The 10,833-nt window shown below is 43.3% G+C and overlaps 1 pseudogene; it reads left to right on the top strand.

Moving 5' to 3' along the window:
• The first annotated feature begins 8,564 nt into the window (after nt 1-8,564).
• Nucleotides 8,565-9,445, top strand: LOC112623438 (annotated as a pseudogene).
• The last annotated feature ends 1,388 nt before the right edge of the window (nt 9,446-10,833 follow it).

The following is a 10,833-nucleotide window of genomic DNA, read 5'->3' on the forward strand; positions in this document are numbered from 1 at the left end:
ATCTCATTGTTGAATTCCCACCTATGAGTGAGAACATGCGGTATTAGGTTTTCTGTTCTTGCGATAGTTTGCTGAAAATGATGGTTTCCAGCTGTATCCACGTCCCTACAATGGACACGAGCTCATCCTTTTTTATGGTTGCATAGTATTCCATGATGTATATGTGCCACATTTTCTTAATCCAGTCTGTCACTGATGGACATTAGGGTTAATTCCAAGTCTTTGCTATTGTGAATAGTGCTGCAATAAACATACATGTGCATGTGTCTTTATAGCAGCATGACTTATAATCCTTTGGATCTATCCCCAGTAATGGGATGGCTGGGTCAAATGGTATTTCTAGTTCTAGATCCTTGAGGAATCGCCACATTGTTTTCCACAATGGTTGAACTAGTTTACAGTCCCACCAACAGTGTAAAAGTGTTTCTATTTCTCCACATCCTCTCCAGCACCTGTTGTTTCCTGATTTTTTAATGATTGCCATTCTCATTGGTGTGAGATGGTATCTCATTGTGGTATTGATTTGCATTTCTCTGATGGTGAGTGATGATGAGCATTTTTTCATGTGTCTGTTGGCTGTGTGAATGTCTTCTTTTGAGAAGTATCTGTTCATATCCTTTGCCCACTTTTTGATGGGGTTGTTTGCTTTTTCTTGTAAAGTTGATTGAATTCTTTATATGTTCTGGATATTAGCCCTTTGTCAGATGAGTAGATTGCAAAATTTTTCTCCCATTCTGTAGGTTGCCTGTTGACTCTGATGGTAGTTTCTTTTGCTGTGCAGAAGCTCTTTAGTTTAATTAGATCCCATTTGTCAATTTTGGCTTTTGTTGCCATTGCTTTTGGTGTTTTAGAAATGAAGTCCTTGCCCATGCCTATGTCCTGAATGGTATTGCCTAGGTTTTCTTCTAGGGTTTTTATGGTTTTAGGTCTAACATTTACATCTCTAATCCATCTTGAATTAATTTTAGTATAAGGAGTAAGGAAAGGATCCAGTTTCAGCTTTCTACTTATGGCTAGCCAGTTTTCCCAGCACCATTTATTAAATAGGGAATCGTTTCCCCATTTCTTGTTTTTCTCAGGTTTGTCAAAGATCAGATGGCTGTAGATGTGTGGTATTATTTCTGAGAGCTCTGTTCTGTTCCACTGGTCTATATCTCTGTTTTGGTACCAGTACCATGCTGTTTTGGTTACTGTAGCCTTGTAGTATAGTTTGAAGTCAGGTCGCCTGATGCCTCCAGCTTTGTTCTTTTGGCTTAAGATTGTCTTGGCAATGTGGGGTCTTTTTTGGTTCCGTATGAATTTTAAAGCAGTTTTTTTCCAATTCTGTGAAGTATTACCAGTATTTTATTGAGGATTTTTGCATTGATGTTCATCAGGGATATTGGTCTAAAATTCTCTTTTTTTGTTGTATCTCTGTCAGACTTTGGTATCAGACTGATGTTGGCCTTGTAAAATGAGTTAGGGAGGATTCCCTCTTTTTCTATTGATTGGAATAGTTTCAGAAGGAATGGTACCAACTCCTCCTTGTACCTCTGGTAGAATTTGGCTGTCAATCTGTCTGGTCCTGGACTTTTTTTGGTTGGTAGGCTATTAATGATTGCCTCAATTTCAGAGCCTGCTATTGGTCTATTCAAGGATTCAACTTCTTCCTGGTTTAGTCTTGGGAGAGTGTAAGTGTACAAGAAATTATCCATTTCTTCTAGGTTTTCTAGTTTATTTGCGTAGAGGTGTTTAGAGTATTCTCTGATGGTAGTTTGTATTTCTGTGGGGTCAGTGGTGATATCCCCTTTATCATTTTTTATTGCATCTATTCATTTGATTCTTCTCTCTTTTCTTCTTTATTAGTCTTGCTAGCAGTCTATCAATTTTGTTGATCTTTTCAAAAACCAGCACCTGGATTCATTGATTTTTTGGAGGTTTTTTGTGTCTCTATCTGCTTCAGTTCTGCTCTGATCTTAGTTATTTCTTGCCTTCTGCTAGCTTTTGAATGTGTTTGCTCTTGCTTCTCTAGTTCTTTTAATTGTGATATTAGGGTGTCACTTTTAGATCTTTCCTGCTTTCTCTTGTGGGCATTTAGTGCTATAAATTTCCCTCTACACACTGCTTTAAATGTGTCTTAGAGATTCTGGTATATTGTATCTTTGTTCCCATTGGTTTCTAAGAACATCTTATTTCTGCCTTCATTTCTTATGTACCCAGTAGTCATTCAGGAGCAGGTTGTTCAGTTTCCATGTAGTTGAGCAGATTTGATTGAGTTTCTTAGTCCTGAGTTCTAGTTTGATTGCACTGTGGTCTGAGAGACAGTTTCTTTTAATTTCTGTCCTTTTCCATTTTCTGAGGAGTGCTTTACTTCCAACTATGTGGTCAATTTTGGAATAAGTGCGATGTCGTGCTGAGAAGAATGTATATTCTGTTGATTTGGGGTGCAGAATTCTGTAGATGTCTATTAGTTCCGCTTGGTGCAGAGTTGAGTTCAATTCCTGGTTATCCTTGTTAACTTTCTGTCTCGTTGATCTGTCTAATGTTGACAGTGGGTTGTTGAAGTCTCCCATTATTATTGTACTCTCCCATTACAAAGAGTCTAAGTCTCTTTGTAAGTCTCTAAGGACTTGCTTTATGAATCTGGGTGCTCCTGTATTGGGTGCATATATATTTAGGATAGTTAGCTCTTCCTGATGAATTGATCCCTTTACCATTATGTAATGGCCTTCTTTGTTTCTTTTGATCTTTGATGGTTTAAAATCTGTTTTATCAGAGACTAGGATTGCAACCCCTGCTTTTTTTGTTTTCCATTTGTTTGGTAGATCTTCCTCCATCCCTTTATTTTGAGCCTATGTATGTCTCTGCATGTGAGATGGGTCTCCTGAATACAGCAAACTGATGGGTCTCAACTCTTTATCCAATTTGCCAGTCTGTGTCTTTTAATTGGACCATTTAGTCCATTTACATTTAAGGTTAATATTGTTATGCGTGAACATGATCCTGTCATTGTGATATTAGCTGGTTATTTTGCTCGCTAGTTGATGCAGTTTCTTCCTAGCATCAATGGACTTTACATTTTGACATGCTGACATGTCAACATTTTTTTTTTTTTTTTTGAGATGGAGTCTTGCTCTTATCCTCCAGGCTGGAGTGCAATGGCATGATCTCACCTCACTGCAACCTCTGCCTCCTGGGTTCAAGCAGTTCTCCTGTCTCAGCCTCCCGAGTAGCTGGGATTACAGGTGCCTGCCACCATGTAATCCCAGCTAATTACATGCCCAGCTAATTTTTGTATTTTTGGTAGAGATGGGATTTCACCATGTCGGCCAGGATGGTCTCAAACTCCTGACCTCAAGTGATCTGCCCACCTCAGTCTCCCAAAGTGTTGGGATTACAGGTGTGAGCCACCACGCCTGGCCCTAAAGTCACCTTTCATAACAACCCAATGTGACAGTAACTAATCCAGTCCCAAGAGAGCAAGAACTCACTCACTTCTCTAGCCAGCATTAATCCCTTCATGAGGGTGAATTCCTTATCATCCAAGGGCCTCTTAAAGGTGCCACCACCTGTCAACACCTTTACATTACGGACTAGCCTCAACTTGAGTTTTGATGGGGATATACCATATACAAGACATAACTAACTACAAATTTAAATACCTTCTTTGGATGACAATTGTCAGTGTATATTAAAATGTTAAAGACATATGCCTTTTCAGCCAACAATTCCACCTCCAGCACTGTATTTAAAAAAATAATAATAATCTCCCAAAGTTCTTGCAAGATGATTTCTATCCCACCAGTGTGGAGGTAGGAAGAGCAGAACTGGTGGGAGACTTTGAACAAATCCAGATAAGGAACAAAGAGAATGACTGTGAAGATGAAGAGGAGGAGAGTGACTAGAAATTGTCAACAGTTTGAATTAACAGGACTTAAAGGCTCTCATGGATTGAATTGTGTCCCACAAAAAGGTATACTGAATTCTTAATCCCCAGTACCCATGAATGTGACCTTATTTGGAAATGGGGTATTTGCTGATGTAATCAAGTTAAGATGAGGTCATATTCACACGTTAGGGGGGCCCTAATCCAATACAACTGATGCCTTTATAAAAAGAGAAGAGATACAGACATACAAGGAGAATGTCACATGATGATGGAGGTAGAGACAGGAGTGATGCCTCTACAAGCCAAGGAATGTCAAAGATTGTCAGGATTACCAGAAAGGCATAGAACGAATACTCCCCTGCAAGCTTCAGGAAGAGCATGACCTTGCTGACAACATGGTCTTGGACTTCTAGACTCCAGAATTGTGAGAGCACACAATTCTGTCATTTCGGTTGTTTTCAGCCACCCAGTTTGTGGCACAGTGCTCCCCTTTATCCACTGTTTCACGTTCCACAGTTTTGGTTATGTGTGGTCAACTACAGTTTGAAAATATTAAATGGAAAACTCCAGAGGTAAACAATTCATCGTTTTTAGTTGTGCACCATTCTGAGTAGTGTGGTATGATCTCACACTGTCCACTCCATCCTGCCAGGACATGAATCATCCCTTTGTCCAGCGGATCCATGCTGTAGACATTGCCCACCTGCAAATCACTGAGGAGCTGGCTCGGTTATCAGATTAAAAAAAAAAAAAAGGTCACAGTATATATAGGGTTTGGTACTATCAGTGACTACAGGCATCCAATGGAGTCTCAGAACATATCTCCCACAGATAAGGGGGGACTACTGTATTCTGTTACAGCAGCCCTGGGAAACGAATACAGAGGCCAACTGGTGAAAGTGGCCAGGAAGAGAGAAAATCAAACATGACTTCAGATGAGCCTGGTTTGGGCCACTGCGTCCATGCTAGTACGGTGAACTATGCTGACAGATGTAGAAAACATAGAAGGGGAGCAGCTCGGTTGGGGCAGGACATGAGTAAGGAATTTACTGTCTGATATGGTAAGTCATGGCCCAGGGTCTATCTGTATGAACATGTCCAGTCAGCTAAGCTGAGCAGAGAGGTCATAATAGCCTGGACTATGGGTGAATGGGTCTAAAGAGATATCAAATTCAGTTTGAAACGTGTTAGCATTCAGATTGGAAAACCTTCACCTTCATTCTCTCTAAGGTGAGAGAGACCCTACTCCATGGCAGAGAAACACACCTCTCAGCAGAAACGCACCCAGAACAAGCATGGTGAGTTCTGGGATCTAGGTCCCTTTCCTGCTGAACAAGGACCCCATTCTTGCTGACTCTTTGGAGCTGGTTTGGGTCCTCTCTGGCCTCTGGGCTTCCCCATGAGCTGGACAGCGCTGCTCCCCAGAGCGTTGTGGAGACCTCCTGCGAGAAGAGCTGCGAGGCAGGATCTGGGGGGACCTGCCTCTAACTTGGGGTGTGGTCTGGCCTGGGCACTTAACGACTCAGAGCCTCTCCCTGGGAACTACTCACTGGGAAGTAACAGTGGAGCAATGCATAAAGGAAGGTGAGAACCAAAGTAACTCCATAGTTAGTTCAAGCATTTTATTTTACAGAGGAGCAAAATCAGACATGCAGAAGTTAAGTGGTGTATTCAAGGTCACAGACAAATGGGTTTTGAAGTTGGAATTGAAAAGTGCTCTTTTCATTAAAGCATTTCTAAGGTCTCTTTCAGTCTTTAAATCCTCTGGTTATAAAAGCAATTTATAAATAGAATGGGGTGCTAGAAGTTTCTAAATACCACCAGACACCAAAAACTGCTGTTTAAAGAGAGGAACTAATTGGAATTCATGGCAATTCAGAGGCCACACATTAATTCTGTGCAGTGGACCAAGACCTGTATGGCAGATCATTTGAATGCAGGAGGTCAGTCAGATAGATTGCTTCTTTAGATCTTCAAGAACATTCAAGAACACTGTCAAAACCTTTCTGTTACAAACATTTGCAGGTTGGTTTTTCAATAATGATTCCTGCTATACAGAAATGGGGCTGCTTGAAAACTTGCCCCTGCATGCCCCCACTCCAGCTCAAAAAGGAACACAAATGTGGTTGCAGCAGCTTTGCCCTAAAGTCTATATCCAGACAGAAATTGTGAAAAATAGCAACCAGTCGCTTCCCCAGGTGACCGGTTCATTGAAAATGAACTCCCCTCAGGCCACATGGAGGCAGACTCCAGGGTCTGAGCTAGACTTTGAATGTGTCTGACAAATGAAGAGACAGGACTAGAGAGGTGTTCCCCTGCCACCAGCCACATCCAGATGTAACCACAGACCAAGGCTGGCTGCTGCTGGAAGCTGAGCCTTCCCAGGCAGAGAAGCAAGTAGCATCTCCTACCCTCCACCCACCCACCCATCCTAACTCCTCTTCCTCTTTTCTCTGTCTTGGACCATCCAGATTTCCCCTTAGCTTCCTTTCTCTTTTCTTTGTCTTCATTCTTACTCTCCCCTCTCTGCTCCTCTTTCTAAATCTTTCGTATCTTTCTCTTGACCATGTCTCTTCTCCCTAATACCCAACCCCAACTCTGGTCTATCTATTCCTGCACAGACAGAAATGAAGTCACTTTCAACCAAGAAAAATGAATAATTCCAATGCCATGAAAAGGCTAGTCGTATGGTAATGAGTAGGGCCAATCCTTTCCTCCTAATAGGCTACAGTGACTCCAAATGGTCATGGACTGGCCACCATGGAATCATCAGCCCCAGAAGGATACAACAAGCTCCCTAGGGCAGCGCCATCTTGGCTCTCAGGGTCTCTGAATGGCCAAACATCAAAACCACCAGAATGGAAAATTGAGCATGTATAGGAAGTTCTCCTTCCACTCCCAACATAAAGAATGGGTAGAAATATACGTGTGTGCGTGTGTGTGTGAATATACTAAATGCCACTAAACTGTACAATGGTTAAAATGGTAAATGTCATGTATATTTTACCACAATAAAAATAACAAGGACAGCCAGAGTCAAACATTGCAAAGACAGGGAGAATGGGAGGTCACAGTCATTGGAAGGAGAAGCCACCTAAGGGTGTGTGTGTGGACAGAGATAGAGATAGATAAAAGTTATGTAACAGTCAAATTCAAAAGGAAGAAATGAAAATTTAAGAATAGGACCTTTAAGGACACAAGAGTGAGAAAGTGTTAAAGCCAGGTAGCCCTCAGCGAGTTAAGAGGAAACATGTAATTCAGAACTAGGGTTGAAGCCCCAAGCACCTGCTCAGCAGGTGTTGGAACTGTGTTCTATGCATAAACACTGAAAAAGCCAAATGCTATCACTGAAGGATGACCAGAAAACTCTACCCAAAGGTTGTAAACGTACTAGCATTTCTTCCAATAACCCTAGAGGCTGATCAAACCATAACTCTAACAATGGTCCCTCTCTGAAGACTTTAGGCAGAAATCAGGACCAGAAGAATCTTTGCAATGAGCCAGGCGTGGTGGTTCCCACCTGTAATCCCAGCAATTTGGGAGGCCAAGTCGGGCAGATCACGAGGTCAGGAGTTCAAGACCAGCCTGATCAATATGGTGAAACTCTGTCTGTATGAAAAATACAAAAATTAGCCTTGGGAGGTGGCATGCGCCTGTAATCACAGCTACTCAGGAGGCTGAGGCAGGAGAATCGCTTGAACCCAGAAGGTGGAGTTTGCAATGAGCCAAGATTGTGCCACTGCACTCCAGCCTGGGCAACAGAGTGAGACTCCATCTCAAAAAGGAAAAAAAAAGAATTTTTGCAAAGAAATCTGTTCCAACCCTGTACCTTGGGTCTCATGTTAGCAAATAAGCCGTTAGCATAGAAATAGACCTTTGGTTTCCAAAGCTGAAACTTTGGAATTGTGCCTGGAACCAATCATTATTTTATTTGCCCAAATCCTGTACCAGACATAGGTCATATGCATCCAACAGGCACCCTTTATTGGCTTTTTATGGATGTTCATTAACAGCTCCATTGTTGGCCAGGCCATTTAGAGACACTGAGCTGGAAACACCAGCTGCTTCACGAAAGTTATGGATACGGCTGAGCCTTCCACCGAGGGTTGTAAAGCCCTAATGGAGTGGCAGCACAGTAGGGCAATTCAGGCCAATTTAGATTTTGTAGCATGTACATAAATGACTGTTTCCTGCCCTGCTCTGATTTTTTTGTTCAAACCCTTTAAATCCACCTGGAATACTAACCTAAGGATGGTGGTCTCCACTTATCACCCAGGCCACTGACATACGGATTTACAAAGAGTTTTTCCATTCCCTCAGATGCTAATGCCTTCCATTTGTACAGAATGTTTAACATTTACCAAATACTTTCACAGTACCATCCAGTTCCTATGAAGTAGGTAATAGGGCCGGTGTTATTATCCTTGAGAAAAAGAGGTTCAGGGAGGTTTTGGGACTTGCCCAAAGATACACAGAAATGCTGGAGCTTGCAGGAGTCCAGGTGGCCTTTTCTTCCAATGACCATGACCTTCCAGTCTCCATGTCTTGACACTGATTAACTCTGGCTCTTTATTTTTATTGTGGTAAAATATACGTAGCATAAAATTTACAATTTTTAAGTGTACAGTTCAGTGGCATTAAATATACTCACATTGTTGATTTATCCTCGTGCACCATACGTGGCACAGGCATCAAGATGTCCAATCAAGTGATCTGCCGGGAAGTCAGTCATGCTGGGAGCTGGTACTCAGCCCCAGGACCACAGCTGAATGCACAGCTAGAAGGTTGGCTTTCACAAGTACAGTCTACAGAAAGACCTGCTAGAGCCATTATTGCACTCCATGCAGGATATACGTACTGTGGGTCTTGTGCTACCCATGCTTATAAACAAGTGGATCCGTCTATTACCCAGAGAATTTTCATCCTTGGGCCTTCTCATCATGTGTCCCTCTCTCAATGTGCACTTTCCAGTGTGGATATATACAGGACATCTCTGTATCATCTTCATATTGACCAAAAGATTTACAGAGAACTGTGGAAAACAGGAATGTTTGAACGCATGTTTCTGAGACAAAATATGAACATAGTATTGAAATGCATTTGCCTTACACACATAAAGCCATGGAAATCCATAAGAATGAGTTTACCATTATCCCTATTCTGGTTGGAGCTCTGAGTGAGTCAAAAGAACAGGAATTCAGAAAACTCTTCAGTAAATATCTAGCGGATCCTAGTAATTTCTTGGTAGTTTCTTCTGATTTTTGCCATTGGTGTCAAAGGTTTCGTTACAGTTACTATGATGAATCCCAGGGGGAGACTTATAGATCCATTGAGTATCTAGATAAAATGGGTGTATTATAGAATTAGACCCTATATCTTTTGGCAATTACTTGAGGAAATACCATAATATTATATGTGGAAGACATCCCTTTGGGGTATTATTAAATGCTATCACAGAGCTCCAGAAAAATGGAAGAATATGAGCTTTTCGTTTTTGAATTACGCCCAGTCAAACCAGTGTAGAAATTGGCAAGACAGTTCAGCACTTATGCAGCTGGAGCACTCACGGTCCACTGAAGCTCTGAATCCTCAGGGAGGCCACCTGCACATTCTCATACTCAGTCTAGGGTCCTAGCCTAACCTTTACCAAGATATTGGTCCTGGTTTGGGGGGATTGTGAAACCTCAAACTAATAGAACTTTCTTCTCTTTTTTTCTAGTAGGCATAGTCCTTCCTTGATTTCAACTCATTAAAAAATGCTTTATAGTTTAGGGCAATGGTAGTGCATCCAGAAATAGTGGGTTCTTGGTCTTGCGACTTCAAGAATGAAGCTGTGGACCCTCGTAGTGAGTGTTACAGTTCTTAAAGATGGCGTGTCCAGAGTTTGTTCCTTCAGATGTTCAGATGTGTCTGCAGTTCCTTCTGGTGGGTTCGTGGTCTCGCTGACTTCAGAGGTGAAGCTGCAGACCCTAGCGGTGAGTGTTACAGCTTTTAAAAGCAGAGCGTCTGGAGTTGTTCATTCTTCCCAGTGAGCTCCTGGTCTTGCTGGCTTCAGCAGTGAAGCTGCAGGCCTTCACGGTGAGTGTTACAGCTCATAAAGTCGGTGTGGACCCAAAGAGTGAACAGTGGCAAGATTTACTACAAAGAGTGAAAGAACAAAGCTGCCACGCCTTGCAAGGGGAACCAGGTTGCCCCTGCTGGGTCGGGCAGCCTGTTTTTATTCCCTTATCTGACTCCACCCACATCCTGCTGACTGGTCCATTTTACAGAGAGCTGATTGGTCCGTTCTGACAGAGTGCTGATTGGTGCGTTTACAATCCTTTAGCTAGACACAGAGTGCTAGACAGAAGAGTTCTCCAAGTCCCCACTAGGTTAGCTAGATACAGAGTCCCCTTTGGTGTATTTACAAACCTTGAACTAGACACAGGGTGCTCACTGGTATATTTACGATCCCTTAGCTAGACATAAAAGTTCTCCAAGTCCCCACTAGACTCAGGAGCCCAGCTGGCTTCACCTAGTGGATCCCTCACCGGGGCTGCAGGCGGAGCTGCCCACCAGTCCTGAGCCACGCAGCACTCCTCAGCCCTTGGGCGATCAATGGGACCAGGCACGAGGGAGCAGGGGACGGCACCCGTCAGGGAAGCTTGGGCCGCATGGGAGCCCACCACGGAGGGTGGGGCCTCGGACTTGGCGGGCTGCAGGTCCTGAGGCAGCTGAGGCCTGGCAAGAATTCCAGCCCGGTGCACGTGGGCCGGCTGTGCTGGGGGACCCAGCACAACCTCCACAGCTGCTGGCCGGAGTGCTAAGCCCCTCACCACCCTGGGCCGACATCACTGGCTGGCTGCTTGGAATGCCGGGCTGCTGAGCCCGTGTCCGTGCCCACCGGAACTCACGCTGGACTGTGAGTACCACGGGCAGCCCTGGTTCCTGCCGGCACCTCTCTCTCCACACCTCCCGGCAAGCAG

Source organism: Theropithecus gelada, chromosome 4, assembly GCF_003255815.1.
Source record: "Theropithecus gelada isolate Dixy chromosome 4, Tgel_1.0, whole genome shotgun sequence".
In the NCBI taxonomy this organism is placed as follows: domain Eukaryota; kingdom Metazoa; phylum Chordata; class Mammalia; order Primates; family Cercopithecidae; genus Theropithecus; species Theropithecus gelada.